The sequence below is a fragment of the Perca fluviatilis genome, chromosome 5, assembly GCF_010015445.1.
Source record: "Perca fluviatilis chromosome 5, GENO_Pfluv_1.0, whole genome shotgun sequence".
NCBI lineage: Eukaryota > Metazoa > Chordata > Actinopteri > Perciformes > Percidae > Perca > Perca fluviatilis.
The window spans coordinates 7,491,870-7,508,735 of record NC_053116.1 but is presented as its reverse complement, the minus strand read 5'-3'; the positions used below and the strand labels follow the sequence as shown (position 1 = coordinate 7,508,735).

At 38.6% G+C, this 16,866-nt stretch overlaps 1 long non-coding RNA gene across 1 annotated transcript; it reads left to right on the top strand.

Moving 5' to 3' along the window:
- Positions 1–331: 331 nt before the first annotated feature.
- Positions 332–1,440, top strand: LOC120558662. The gene is made up of 2 exons (XR_005639162.1): positions 332–529; positions 1,118–1,440. It is a non-coding gene; the product is annotated as an uncharacterized LOC120558662 (long non-coding RNA).
- Positions 1,441–16,866: the final 15,426 nt, after the last annotated feature.

Here is a 16,866-nt window from a genome sequence, read left to right as displayed (position 1 = left end):
CGTAGACAAATAAATGAAACAGTATTTTAATATTATAACTATCTTTATTGTTTAACTCCTCAAATACTATGGAGCCAGGACAGTGACAGTAACCTGTGGTATTGAAAATAAAAATTGGCATTGAAACAACAAATATTGGAACTGAAAAATTTTGAACTGAAATATAAAACACAAACATCAAAAAGTAATAATCTCACAATGCTATTATTTTATTTCACTTTGACATATTTTTGCATTATGATAGGTTTTTCAATGCCAATCTACATTTTTTCTTGATGTCTGACTTTTTTCAGTGACAGTTTTTTTTTTTACGCTGTCAGGATTTTTACAATGTCACTGGTTTTCAGTTTCAACTTTCTGTCACTGTTTTGGCGTAGGGAGGAGGGGCCTGAGGGGAGGGACAAAGGGGCGTGGTGTACAGGTAATTTGCATAGGCTACTGGGAGAGACCGCAGCTCCACAGGCATCCTCACAGATTACCCATATCTGCAATGGCTTCCACAAGTTCACCTGGAACCTCCAAATCTCAAGTAAGTCTGTTTATTTCTGCCATTTCTTTTCACGTAGAAGCAGGCTGGTTTAGTGTTAACTTTAAATGTAGGCCTAAGCTGTGGCAGAGGTTAGAACTGTTCTCTTAATACATCCATGCTTAGCACACGTCAGCTAACTTGTGGCTAATTGTAGCTAAGTCTCCCGTTGAACAAGCGCTAACGCTAGCTAATACCACATCAGCTAGCCCACTTGGGGGTTTAAAGTGATATTAATAGTGCACTGATGTGTCAGTCTTTAAGAGGGTCGCCTGCTAAATCCCTCCAACAGTCTGCATTTATTTTGTACCCACTATATATTTGTACCGATAGACTGTATAACAGTCTGTTTGTACCACGCCTCCAGAGGGACCTTGACACTACCAGACTTGTCCAGGACCCTGTGCAGCTTCAAAATGTTCAATTAAACCTTTTTTTTCAATTTTGTTTTGGATGCTTATTATGGCCATATGTGCATAACAAATTAAATGCACACCTAAAGTGTGCATTTTATTTACAAAAAAAGTGTAATTGTTTTGTGAAGTATTCTAAAAGCAACTGCAGTCTTTTAACATTACTTGTCAATTACAGGATATACAAGATCTTTTCTTGGAGGGGGACCGTGACAGAAGAGTCTGCCAGTGGAGTACTTTTACCACCCATCCAGTGCCCTCTGAGGCCGCAGACTGTGGCAGAACTATGTGATTCTTTACACATAAACATGGCAGGACAACACAGGAAAAACATTTTGTTTGTTATTTTAAAATGACAAATACCACTACTACTTTATATGTAGTACTGATTTTAATCCTTAACAATTTTTGAAATGACATGCATTTACAGTATGGGCTCCAGCAAAACAGTTAAATCTGTACCTTTTCAGTGAATAACAAATAAATATATTCAAGTAAGAATTTGACTCTATATTTCTTAACAAATTACAGTAAATGCAATGATAATGCATATGAGGGTTAATGTGTACTTGCCTTGCGAAAGGGTACAAGTCCCATTTCATGACTAAAAACAGTGTAAGTGTAAATAGTCAAAATCCACAGGCTGACGTTGCAGAACTTCCTGAAGCCTTCTCAGCAGTCTCTCCGTAAGCTGCCTCCCAGTCGAAGGTGCCTGTAATTATACACAACTTAGTGAAATCAGATGAGAAATGTAAAGGTTATGCCTTTAAGCCAGAAATACCACAGACATACTAGTTTTTGTTTACAGGCAAGTTTAAACATGTATGTCCAAGTAAACCTTTAACCGATAATATCAGTTTAACAGTTATAAAATATTGTACTGGACTGTTTACATGATAATGTTAACTTATGTTCAGCTAAGGCAGTTTTTCGTAACTGTTTTCCCAGTTGGAGATGTCAGTAAACGCGTTCTGCCTGTGTGATTTGCCTAGAAACCTGTCAGTCAGCAGCTATACTTGTGATTGGAGGATAGTTATGGGGGAGGGGCGTTCCGTGCCAGGCGGCAGGTAGAGAGAGCGGAGCTCGTTCTCTTAAGACATCCATGACGGAGCTGAGAGTGCCGCGAGTCAAGCCTCGGCACCAGCAGTAACACTGGCCTTAGGACTCCTAAAGGACAGGAATTACTGTTATTATAAATACTAGATTATAGAAGATAGATTGACATCCCTGGCGGGAGACTTAGCTACAATTAGCCACAAGTTAGCTGACGTGTGCTAAGCTTAGGATGGTATTAAGATAACAGTTCTAACCTCTGCCACAGCTTAGGCCTACATTTAAAGTTAAAACTAAACCAGCCTGCTTCTACGTGAAAAGAAATGGCAGAAATAAACAGACTTACTTGAGATTTGGAGGTTCCAGGTGAACTTGTGGAAGCCATTGCAGATATGGGTAATCTGTGAGGATGCCTGTGGAGCTGCGGTCCTCCCAGTAGCCTATGCAAATTACCTGTACACCACGCCCTTTGTCCCTCCCCTCAGGCCCCTCCTCCCTACGCCAAAACAGTGACAGAAAGTTGAAACTGAAAACCAGTGACATTGTAAAAACTCTGACAGCGGAAAAAAAACTGTCACTGAAAAAGTCAGACATCAAGAAAAAATGTAGATTGGCATTGAAAAACCTATCATAATGCAAAAATATGTCAAAGTGAAATAAAATAATAGCATTGTGAGATTATTACTTTTTGATGTTTGTGTTTTATATTTCAGTTCAAAATTTTTCAGTTCCAATATTTGTTGTTTCAATGCCAATTTTTATTTTCAATACTACAGGTTACTGTCACTGTCCTGGCTCCATAAAATACAACATTAGAAAAAAACATTAATATTACGAATATTATATATTTGTATCATCGTATCCGCTGAGCGGGACGTACTACGTCACTTCCGGAGTTTTCCGCGGATTCGTTTAAACGTTATTATGGTTCATAATTTACTGGAACAAAACTGAGCAAGGTGTTGTTGCTGGTGACACAATCACTGACTGTATATATGTATATTGAAGCGATCCTGGCGTTAAAGACCCGCTGATCGCTGCCCGATTCTTTGAAATGAACGGCCGCATTGCATTGGGGGATATCGGCTTTGAATGCGTCTAGCTCGGATCATATCGTAATGTTCTAATTACAGCATATACTGTAATATTTTACCGGTAATAAGACCGAACTAATATTATTAAAATAAAGAAATGAATACCATGATAACATCTAAATAAATGTTGATAGATGTAGCGTTATAGTTTAAAAAATATAAATCAACAAAAAAGCAACCCAGCTTCCCTGGCCGAAATAGACCGAAATAATAACATTAAAATAAATACATATAAACCATGATAATATCTCGTGAATAATGTTGATTAAAACAGTGGTTATTGGGCTAAAAATACCAATAATAACTGTCATAGGCTAGATTTCGAGTTAAGGGGCGGGGGCGTGTTTTTTTTCTTTCGTCGATATCCGACAGTGAGGGAATAACATGAATGTCTATCTGACGGACCCCCTCGTCGAAAAATAACGTCAAGGGTACCCCTATTTCGTTGAAACTTGACGCCAGGGTCCTTGACCATGCGTCATACATTTGACGAGTAGGGAGTGAGACTGTGTTGGATAAACGGGAGTAAACGTGAAACATAAAACACAATATGATCAACTGTACTAAATAATAATATTTCAGACTGCCATACAAAGACCAAGCAAGCCCATGTTACAAGCCTGACTTTAACTAGCTAGCTAGCTAAGTTAATATCGCTGATTACGCTGTACAAGAACGTGAATGTTAGCACACTCTAAAAAGTAGCGAACTGTCACTGCCGCCATAACAACACAAAGCGAATTGTAAATGCACCGCAACAATGATGCTGAAAACATGAATGTAATTTATCTGACGACAAAGTCCTAATAATGTCAACTTACCTGGAGGAACATCCATTGACATATATTAACAACATCAAGTAGATTTTGCGAACAGTATAGCTAGGCTTCTTCACAGCTTTCATTTATTTTAACAGCGGTTGGAATCCATAAGAGTTGCATTACCACCATCTAGTGGAGAGTGCTGGGATTGTCACCTGAGTTACGAATATCTTCTGACCACAAACAGCGCGGAAAAACAGTCTCAAAAGTACCCACACACGTAGAAGGAGATTTACACGTATATTTACATTGAAAAATGCTAAGTTATTTTACAAATGATGAAATACGAGTTACAAATAAGAGTCACGGACACAGATGTACCTTTATAGATACGTATCCCTCTGCATTTATTTGTGCATTGGCCTTACAGATACGGATCCCTCTGCATTTATTTGTGCATTGCCCTTACAGATACGGATCCCTCTGCATTTATTTGTGCATTGTGTTTCACAAGTAACAAATACTTATGATACTGTTTTAGCACCATAGCCACAGCCCTCCTGTTTCTTTGTGGTCTTGCTGGTAGAATGAGTTAGCCATGTGTTAGCATGCTTTTGTCCATTGTTTTGGGTCACTGGTAAAGTGGTGTCATTTCCACATGATCTGTTCACTTCCACGTTTACTTGTAACCGGTAAATTTTGGTTTCCAGAACTGCAATCTTCTGAAGGAGTTTGTAGTAGTCCTCTATGGAGAAGGGTGGCATCTTGCTGCTAATTAGCTTTAGCTACAGTCACTTTAGGACAGGCTTGAGCAGAAAAATGTTCAAATATGGCAATAATATGACAATCAGTGTAGAGCTCTGCTACACTGGTTGATAACGTGTCAAATTTATTTTTCTCAAGCAGAAGCTCCTTCAATAAGTCAGGTGAGGGGGAGCTTGTGTATGCTAGTTCCAATTGTGAGATTCGGGCAGTTATGTCTGACAATTTTTGATTAACTTGCTTTTTATTATAAGATATATGTGAAATTATCTGGCCTCTCAGGTAAGCTTTTAGTGACTCCCACAGAGCTGTACAAGAGATTTCTGGAGAGGAATTAACCTCGACAAAAAATCCTATTTGTTCAGCTACAAAGTGCACAAATTCCTCCTGGGATAATGTAATGGAACTAAGTCTCCAATGAGGTCTAGGAGTGTTGTGCGCAAACCTAAAAGTGTCTGTAAGGGGGGAGTGGTCTGATATGACTATGGCATTGTATAAACAGGCTTCGGCTGAAGAGAGAAAACGATTATCTACTAAAAAATAATCGATCCGGGAAAATGTCTGATGTACCTGGGAGAAAAAGGAAAAAGTCCAAGCAGTGGGGTTCATGCTTCGCCATAGATCTGAAACGGCATAGTGTTTAAGAAAGGAATTAATCACTTGGGCAGATTTAGATTGTTTAGAGGGGTTAGCTGTCCAATACTGGATCGAGACAACAGTTGAAGTCACCACCTAAAATTAAAAAGTGGGAGTCCAAATTGGGTAAACTATATAACAAATTTGAAAAAAAATTATCATTGTCCCAATTAGGTGCATATAGGTAACCTAGTATCACAGGTGTATTTACAATACGACCTGTAACAATTATGTAGCGGCCCTGAGGGTCTGCAATGACTTCTGAAGGGGTAAACTGCAGAGATTTATGGGTCAAAATAGCTGTGCCTCTTGACCTGCTATTGAAGAGAGAGTTATATGATTATGCTACCCAGCATCTGCGTATCTTTGTGTGATCGGACTTGTTCAGATGTGTTTCCTATAGATATGCAACTTTTGCTGCCAAGCTATCAAGGTGAGAGAGAACCTTATTTAGCTTGGTGGGTTTCCCCAGCCCACGGACATTCTAACTGGCAAATGTTATTGATGTTCCTATGGGGCTTTGTAACCCACTAAGTGACACCATAAAATAGAGCTGTTATATAATATAGTATGTCTTGGTGTCTGCACATAGTGTGACTCCCGCCTGGATACTTTGCGAGTACATCTCAAGAGATGTACTTCGTAATATATCAAACAAAAAACAAAGGAAAAAAAATCAGACAGAGAAAAAGACAAAAAACACCCACCCTTACACCTCCCCAACTTAGGTGCATACAAGATCCCATCAGACTTTCTATTAACATAACACTCAAAAGAGTCGCAAGCTAAGGTCTGTTCTACACATTATCTGCAAATCTGTCAAAATTGCCAAGAAAATAATGTATGTATTCAGTAAAAGGAAACCTATTTTGCTCTCTTATTGCTGTAGTCACAAATTCAGCATCTATAGATTGTGAACAACATAACTCTGCGTGCAACAGCACTCACATGCAGGTGTATATAATTCAACATGTGTACAGTGCAGAGTCAAACGTGTACACAGGCACCAGGTGATATATGGTAGTAGTCCCATCCTAGTAATTTTGTCAATCACACAGTGCCACACCACGGAACCATATGTGTACATTGCAATTAATGATAATAGCAGGAATAGAGAGGGAGAGAGAAACATACCCGTCTGCTGTCAGCATATCTAATGGCAGTTGTACAGTTTCATAGCCTAACAGTCCTTCAGAAGAAAATGTTAAATAGTTACTAGGATGAAGGACAATCACAATCACTTTTACTGGCCATGGTATGTACAAATAGAAGAGATTTGACTTCAGTTTTTCATTGCTCTCAATGTACTTATACAGGAATAGACAAATGATGAGAACAAGGATAACAAAGCTAAACAAAGATAACGAATAAACAGGAAGACAACTGCACACAAAGATGTGAAAAGATAGGCTAGGTGTATACAAAAAGCCACACTGACCAACAATAAGTTAAAAGTCTATACAACTCAAGTGTTCTGCAAGTTGTAAACAATAGAAACGATATATACATGAAGTGGATTATTAATTGATGTCATTTACAGTAGCCTATATAGAGCGTGCTGGATTTATATTAACAGTAAGATTGCATGATGTAGCCTACACACACCCGTAGCTATGGGCGGGCCATAGGGGGGCGGGCCATAGGGGGCCGGGCCCGCCCCCAAAAATGCTTGTGCCCCCCCACTTGAGGCACAGACCTCTTAAAAAAATTACTTTAATTTTATATTATCATAGTTGCTAATTTTGTGTTGCATTAATGTTTGATTGATGGGAATCTACACTGCAACAGCCTATCACGGCCTTACTATAAAGAAAGTTAGGCTACGACGTGACGTAGCCTACGTCAGTGTAGCCGCTCAACAGTTACCGCACATTTTTGAAAGCTTGATGAGTTTTCGCCGGCTTACTCGCTTCAGTTCGTCATGGATATCCGTAAGTGGTTGAAAAACCCACCAACATTCTCCTCTGCCAAATTGGATACGACACCGACGCCTCCTGATGTTGTCGTTGGAGAAGGAGCCCCTGGACGACAGTCTGAGCCTGATGCTAGTAGCTCCGTGGAGCCCGACCCTGGGCCTGGCAGGACCTGCAGGTCAAGTGCAACTGCGACTGGGGCAGCATTTGGGCCACAACTAACTGTTGAATCAGGGGGTGTGACGGAGAAACCCAAACAGGTTGTGTTTAGGAAATATCCAGTCAAAATGTTTGGTTAAAAAAAAAAGTTCCTCTAGCTGGTATTTGAACAGGGACTGGCTTGCGTAGGCTACTCGGTGGAAAAGGACTCCGCATTTTGTTATGCCTGCAGGAAATTCACATCTGTATCATCGGACGCAACCTTCTTCATTAAGGGCTTAAATAAGCATGCAGCTTCAAATGACAGGAGGGACTGAAGAGAGGACATGCTGCCTCCACTCAAAGTACCGGTAGGTTCAAAGTCTCTGTGCGTGTGTGTGTGTGTGTGCGTGCGTGCGTGTGTGTCTCATGGCACATGCACAGCAATGTATATCCTTCTGTTGACTGCTTTAAAATGCAATGTTTGAGAGATGCTTCTGGTGTTACATCTAATATGTTGTATAGTCAAGTGTTTTATGGATATTCATAACATTGCTTCTATGTAATGTGTTGTAGGCTATATAGGCTACCTGGTCATATTGCTGTTGGTTATGTTTAACGTGATTATTACGTGCGAATAGTATAACAAGAGTATATGATTATTATAAATATATGTACTGTACGCTAATAATAATTGTGCCCTCCCATGTATTTCATATGCCCCCCTTAAGACTGAGGTCTGGCGACGGGTCTGAGCCTACATGTTACCAGCCACTAACTCCTATTATAGATTAGTTTTTTTAAGTTTAAAATGTACAGGTTTTAGGTTTGACAGCTCCACTATTGAGCAAAATTGAAATTTTGAGCATATCAAACACTTAATTTCCTGCATTCTGGTGAATTTTTCTACAACAATATGTGCCATTTTCTGCAAATGTCTTTATTTATGTAAAGGAAATTATATTAGTTTTTATTTTTTTTGGGGGGGGGATGTTGCACTGGCCAGTTTGGATAATTGGGGGCGTTACAACCACTATAAATTATGCCTATTCATACAACCAGAGGCAGAACTCAACTGGGCCACAGACTTAGAACCAGAAGAGAGAGAGAGAGAGAGAGAGAGAGAGAGAGAGAGAGAGAGAGAGAGAGAGCGAGAGAGAGAGAGAGAGAGGGAGAGGTAATGCACAGAATTTGCACACTTCTTGCTTTGAATGTGTTCCTAACAGTGTTGAAAGCAGTGTGTTAGCATTTGAACATGGATGTAAATTATAAATGAGAAAAAAAGTTGATGGATTTAGTTGAATTTGGTCATTGAAAGCATTTTGTGTGAAAACAATAATAAAAAAAAGAAAATTACAATTTGGTCCACAAAGACTGTGTGAAGAGTTCTGACAATGGGAATTCAGTTTGGACCAATGCATGTATTAAAAAACTGTAATTCAAGTAGAACAGGAGATGCTGTATCCTACTAAAACCTCAGATAACATATGAATAATCCTCCACAGACATACACACACAAACACACACACACACACAGATGGACAACAACATATATAACTAATTCAACTATTCAACTACTTCAACAACTACTTCCTTCCTTCCTTTGACACACTGAGCTGCTCTCTCCTCTCCCTCTCTATTACCATTTGTGTGCATCCCGTCCCAGAAATGCTTGTTATTAATCCTAGTTTCTGGGGAGTTTACTCCCCGGAGTCCTTATGTTTTTTCCCCCAGCGTATTTCCTTGGAGAACGTTGGCACCAAGATCCTGGTTGCAGCTGTCGCCGTGGTCCTGCTGCACTCCCTGCTAAGCTCTGCGGTGCCCTGCAGTGTCATGCTGCGTCCTGTTGAACCCTGCTGCTTCCTGCTACGTCCATCCATGCTCTGCTGGGCCACGCTACATCCTGTAACGCCCTGCAGCGCCCTTGAAGTCACTGTTCCATTATTAATTTGACTATTATCGCCACTGTTGATCATATCCCCAACCGGCACCGTCAGACACCGCCTACCAAGAGCCTGGGTCTGTCCAAGGTTTCTTCCCAAGAGGGAGTTTTTCCTCGCCACTGTCGCACTGCTTGCTCTTGAGGGAATTATTAGAATTGTTGGGGCTTTGTAAATGATAGAGTGTGGTCTAGACCTACTCTATCTGTAAAGTGTCTCGAGATAACTCTTGTTATGATTTGATACTATAAATAAAATTGAATTGAATTGAACTATGTGTTATATTGTAAAAAAAGAAGAAGAAAACCACACAGGACAGTCACGACTGTCTCTTGAGTGAGAGAAGAAAAGAAACGGAATAAAACATATTCTTCACAAAAAACAAAATCACTCAAAATATAAAGGTTTGATGTTGATAATGTTTTTCACACACTGTAACTTCCGTTTATTTCCCATGTATGAAAATATTATTTAAGAAACTAGTCGAGGTGGAGCTGCTGTGAACCACTTCATAGACAGCTGGCTTGTCTAATCTAAAACGTTTCGTAAGATGTTGATATATTTTGTAAGTAAAATGTTGATTTGCAAAGTAACTAAAAAGGATAATGCAGTGGAGTTATAGTATAAGATTCAACTGAAAATACTTTTCTCCAAATTTTACAGAAATACAGTTTTTCAGCCAATATACTTCCACCAATGAAAATATGACACTCTGAATGAGCTAATTTTTTATTTTAATTAGGTTATTTTTTTGTTTTTTTCCATGTTCTAAGATTAACCTCCTTGATGCAGCGACACACAGCTGCTGGAAATTCACCTTCTGTGTGTGTGTGTGTGTGTGTGTGTGTGTGTGTGTGTGTGTGTGTGTGTGTGAGGGTGGGAGAGGCTCTCTGAGCTGTTCTGAAAGTGAATTTTAACTTTCACTTTCTGTTGCAGTGGGGAATATATGCCTCCCCAACGGGTGCGGTCCAGCAGTGAAGCTGAGAGCAGCACGCAGCATACATCACCTTCTATCAACAACCTCGTTCAGGTAACTAATCAATCATGTAAAGTTTGTTATGCAAACAAAAATGTGTTCATGCTTTATGGTATTATTAGTATTTTTGCAAAAAAAAAAAAATTGTTATCTGACACATTAACGTGAGATAACTTATAATCGTTGGATTTCGATTTAGTTTTTTTGACAGGCTTAAGTGTTCATGACAAGATATGACCATGATACTGGTGATGACTGATCGTTGTTTAGATATTAAACCATGTTAAGCTTTTTCACGTTAAGCGTTTTAGAATGTCCCTTACGACAAGCCGTGGACGTCCTCCGGAGTAAATGTAAATGGAAGGCGCCAAACAGCGCATACACGGCTCAAAAAGAGAGTTGTCTCGAGCAGTGCCGGAGGGAAAATATAAGGCAAGTTCCACCTTTTTGATGAGCTGGATCAGATCCTCAGCCAAAGGTCCATCGGAGCTTAGGCTATAGCTTGGCTTCTAATATTAACAACTACTTTTGTCTAGCAAAACTTTGTTCGCAAAAGTTCGCTTGAATCTTGTGCGATTCAGTTCAGAAATGAATGGAAACACCATAAAATGTCTCAAATCAATTCGATATACCAATTTAATCGCAAAACAGCATGTGACGTCATTACGCACAGGTTTTTATTCGCTTTAAAGCTGTTGGATGGAAACACACTTTCACCAGCTTTATTCGCATGAGTTTTTTTACCGAACTTCAGATAATTCGATTGACAAGTGGATGGAAACTTAGCTGGTAGGCTCGTTCGAGATGAGCCAGATCTGCGCAGAATCGATCACCGGCGATCGGCGCCCAATGCATGCCGGTTAGATTTGTGTCCGACTTGATCCCGACTTGCTCTGACGTCATGCACCGCGTAGACGCGATAATCTCCGCGAGACCAAAGGCGGCCGCAGATCTGCAGAGACGCGGCAGCAGCGCGTTGCTTTTCACCAACTGTGTCGGTACACAATCCGTTCTGCCTGCACGATCCGTTCTGCACATGCGTGACACATGCGCGATCCGTTCTGCACATGCGCAAAATGTTCGCGCATGCTCTGTTGTACGAGGATTCACGACACTGCACGATCTGTTCCACGCTTCCGGTCGACAGCCAAGCTAACGTTAGTTACACTTCCGGTCGACAGGCAAGCTAACGTTAGTTTAGCTAACAGCTAATTCGGCTAACCGCTAGCTGAGACAGCATGTAATAACTTTAAAAGACCCTCAAAATAAAACTTGAAAATAAACGTTAACATATATAACAGCTGTTACGTCAGTTCTACTTTACTTGTGCTCATTTAAAATACAATCACTCAATATTTGTCTTTATTGTTATTACTGTAAAGTCTTAATGTAGCTGTAGCCTGCTTCTCCCATTAAGTTTGACTTAATGTTATTTTAGACTGAATCTAGCTGTCAGCTAGCGGTTAGCCGAATTAGCTGTTAGCTAAACTAACGTTAGCTTCCCGGTGGAGGCTAGCCATCTAGCGTGGAACAGATCGTGCAGGTCGTATCCTCAGTAAAACAGTATTATCTTGCGCATGTGCAGAACGAATCGTGCAGGCAGAACGGATCGTGTACCGACAAACTGCAAGAGCCAGGCGGACGCAGGCAGACCCAGTGCATGCTGGGAAACGCCGGCCTCTCAGCTGATTGAACAGCTGATTGGTTCAGAATCGACTCAACATGATGATAAACTTTTTATTCATTTTCATTCGGAGGGATTTTAACTGTGATTTGTCTGATTTAAAAGCTTATTCTGTACAGTACACATGTTGTGAGGCTGATAGTTATGTTTAGAAGTCAGAGTGACTAAAGCATATTAAAAAGTTCATTGGCTATACAAAACGTCAGTCATCGGCACAACCGGTTGCGATTGGCACAAAATAAAAGGGCGTGCACCTTTTTTCACCGCAGGCACTCGTTGGATATTCTAGGCTGTAGACGAGACCAGGAAGGTCCGATTGGTTCAAGTGAGGTGTCAATCGAAAGGTCAGAGTGCAGGGGCCATTTTGATAGCAGATACCGGCAAAAAAATATATGCAAACAAGATTTACTCCAGGAAATACAGTAAAATATTAAATAACTGCCGCGAAATTTGAAATTTAAAAACAGCTGTCCGTGGATATATTTTAATGTCATAATATGTTTGGACTAAATAGTTTACTGGATTTGATGTAACAAGACCGTTTTGTCAGAATATTATGGATCTGTGGATTACAATGAGGCTTCAAAGGTGAGTTACCTCAATTTTGTAGTTGTTTGTTACTCAGACAGAGGCGATGATTGTACCTGCTGTTGTTATCGTGTCTTGGAATAGTTTGTATCAGTGAAATCACAAGAGTTGTAGCTTTCCAAAGATGTGTGGCATGAGTACTACTTAAAAATAGGAGTTGTATACATAGCATCACGTGTTAAAAAGACGCCCACGGGCCGTCGGAACGCTAAGCGTGTTTTACAGTAAATGCAGCCCAGAAGGGCTAACAAACTTTACAAGTCTATTTATAGGACTGGCCACTGCAGCATGGTGTCGGGTTGCGTTTCTCCAAAAGTTAGATCTGTTCTGTGGAACCCAACGCCAAAACGCTCTACCCCCATTCAAAATGAATAGGAAGACCTGCGTTTTTGCCGGGCCATCTGAGGACAGCAACAGTGTGTGTGAACGCAGCCTGACCTAATAGCCCTGTTTTTGTCACTTTTTTTGTTAGTGTCATCCCAGTGCCAAACAGATAAGTCCACTTTTTCTATTATCATTTCTTGGGTTGATCAAGCTAAATGTTTCAATGGCATAAAAGCTTTTAATAATGAGGTACTGATGTGTCAGACTGTATTTATTTAGTGGCGAAACTTATTAATTAAAATATAACTTCAGATATCCCTTATTTCCATAAAACCCCAAATACTCTTGTATTTGTTGTTTTTATCTCATGACTTTTTCTCTCCAAATTCAGACTTTATTTTTATAAATATTACAACATGCTCTTCAGACATCAAGACGAGTCCTAAAATAATCAAAAGCCTAGTGGAGTAACAAAATTAAAAGATTTTTCTTTACTTACCCTCAAATTCCATGTCTGAGAAAGATAAAAAAGGAAACTTTGTTTATTTCCTATTTAGTTCATCTTTTCTTTTAAAATCCATAAAGGTCACATAAAACATGTCAAATTCACAACATTGTCTAACTTCAAAAGCTCCAGATTTATAGACTTGGCATTTTGACATCTCCAATGAGATTTGGCAGCTTTTTGTTTCACTTTCAGTCAATAAAGTTAGAAATTAACTTAAAGTGAATTAAATGTTTATCTGTCTCATCAGAAGCCCTAATTTTATATATATATATATATATATATATATATATATATATATATATATATATATATATATTATGGCATGCCGTTATATATATATATGTAAAGTTTGAATATATTGAATGAAAGTCTGAATATATGGAATGAAAGTTTGAATATATGGAATAAAAGTCTGAATATGATGAACCTTAAATATATTGAATGAAAGTCTGAATATATTGAATGACTCATTCCTTTCATTCAATATATTTAAGGTTCATTCAATATATTCAGATGTTCATTCAATATATTTAAGGTTCATCTAATATATTCAGACTTTTATTCCATATATTCAAACTTTCATTCCATATATTCAGACTTTTCTGATAATGGGCAATGTAGATATTGCATTAAAGATCAGCCACCCTCTCAGATCAGCTAGTATTCTTTCTATAATGGAAATTTGTAAGTGACCCCAAACTTTTGACCGGTAGTACAATATATATATATATATATATATATATATATACTATTTCTTTGAGATGACGTTTGCTTACCTGGGTTCTGTTGTATATACTTAAGACTGAAAGAAAAAGAAGAAATGTCGGCAGCAGATTAGAACTAGAGTTTTTCCTGTGGGAACTGCCTCAAATGGAATAAAAGTAATGACGGTAGTGTAGATATTCTGTATAGATCTATAGCAAATTACAGGTATGATATATAGAAATATTTGTTCATCAATGGTCAACCAGCACAATTGTGTTAATGGTCAGATTTTCAACATTAAAACAAGAAATACATACAAGTAAGATTTCCTTATTCTGAACTGAGTTAGAAAAAAAAAAGTATAAATCACTGATACATACTGGACCTTAGTGAATTAAAAATGTAATTTACTGATATAAACTAACATTTTGTATATTTAGTAAAACACCAATATTACCATATACGTGTATACATTTCTGTTTTGAATAATAAACTTCACATGAAGGGTTACTTACCCGAATGATGTTGCTTGAGCTACAGGAGATGTGTGTGAAAACAGAAAGTTAGACACTAACTCTTATCAACAGTTTGGAATTAAGGGGGACAGAGAGGAAGTGGGTTGGGTCGTATTTCCCCCTCCATGATTGGAACATAAACTGGAAGCAAATAGTCATACATTACTTATAGTAAGTATTATCAACACAATCTACATAAAGTATGAAAAGTAAAAGTATAATGTGCAGTGAAGTGTTCCCTGTCAGTGTGTTTCTCTTCTATCTGATGTTTCTGGATTCATATTCCTGCTGCATTCATGTGTATGTTGTATTTTACTGCTGTAGATGTTTCAGGTTGTGCTCATTTGAACTTGTATATACTGTTGGCTAGTTTAATCTACAGCAATGCATCATATTCTATATGATCATTATGTGTTTGTAGCGTCGCTGTCCTGTGAAAACCACGTATCTCTAAAAACCTTTAAAACTCATCATGGTGTCAGAAAAACAGCCCTGTTTTCAGCTTTGTGACGATGCATTCCAGCTATAAAGGAGTTTAAATGAGCATAACCTGAAACATCTACAGACAGGGGCGGTTCTACATTGAATTACACCCAGGGTGAGACCCCCTTTGAATGTGGCAGAGGATGCTGAAGTGCCCCTGAAATTGCAATTGAATTGCAATTGAAATCAAAAGACCGTAGGATTATGTTTTATACAGCTAAAACAGCCTGGGGTCATAATAGTAGGGTTAAATAAACATGCCCTTATGGCAAATGTCTGTCATTACATGCTATATTAATCTAACTTTTAGGGAGGAACCATTAGCTCCTTGGTTACTGCCTTGAATTCTATGCATGGCACACTTTTAGTTATGACTGGTAAACTATACTTTGTCACAAAACAGTTGTAGAGAGTTGTAGCAAATAGTTTCATCTTTGAAACTACCTACAGATTTTAAAATTCGGTTGGTTAATGACAGGACCTAACGTTAACCCAAATGATGGAAATAAATAATAACTGAACTTGTTAATGCACGGTTGCAGCACTAATATTTATGGTGAAATTACAAATCTCGAGTTTGTTGAGTCAAAACCGAATTATTATTGTATAAGCATAGCAAGCAACATAGCAAAAAGGCTAACAAACGAAAGAGTTACCCACCAATTAACATCAGCCCTTCATTTATGACATGGATACCGTAATAATCAAAACTCAAAACTCAAAACTATCCTTTAAAAAAGTAGTGAAAACGGTAAATGTTAATATGCGGAATTTTAGATATATTCGTAGATCATTAACGGATATAGCAGCAATTACATTCCTGCATTCTATGATACTAGCTCATATTGAGTACTGTATCACAAGTTGGTCATATACGAGTCATGCAGCTATTGGGCCAATTGAAGTATGCTATAAAAGAGCATTGAAAATATTAGACAGAAACCTTCGTCATATCACCATTGTCAAATTTTAGATAAATATAAGTTTTAAAATGTTGTTAATTTCAAATTATTTAAATCAGCCTGCCTAATCTATAAGGTTATACATGGTCAGGCGCCTCCACCATTGAGCGATTTTATAAAACAAAAGTCTAGCAGTGTTGCTGGGTCTTGAGTGACCAGAGCCACTATGAGAGGTGATTGTGAATTGGCATTTAGGCGGACTGCCTTTTCACAGAACATCCTGTCATATCAGGGAGTGCGTTTCTGGAATAGCATTCCACTGTCAGTGAGGGAAAGCACAAGCCTTTCTATCTTTAGGAGTCATTTAAAAGTGTGGTTGAAGGACATACAGACTTGTGATCATGTTTAGTTAATCATTATATATCAGACTTAAAACAGAGTTAGTGTATTATAAAAAGGGACACAATTATTACTGTAATATGGGTTGTGCAATAAATGTCAGTATAACATGGGTTGTGCTATAGGGGTCAGTGTAATGTGGGTCAGTGCAACATAGAACGGTGTAATATGGATCAGTGTAATATCAGGACAGTTTGTGGTTTGTTCACTATATTCGATGCTTTCCTGTTTTCTATATGTCCCTTGTTGTCCACTCTTGTTGTTGTTGTTTGTTTTAACATGATGTGATCACTGTTCTTGTCCTTGTCCCTTTGTATATAGTCTGCATATAGTGTCTTTGTATGTATTCATTAATTTGTGTGTAACACCAACCTGCCAGGGGGTCTGCAGATGGAAATTAGCCTAAGGCTATAATCTGGCATATTTACATTTGTGAAAATCCCCCCAACACTGTCACTCACACAACCAGGTGGGTAGTAACGAGTTACATTTACTCCGTTACATTTACTCCGTTACATTTACTTGAGTAAGTTTTTGAAAAGATTA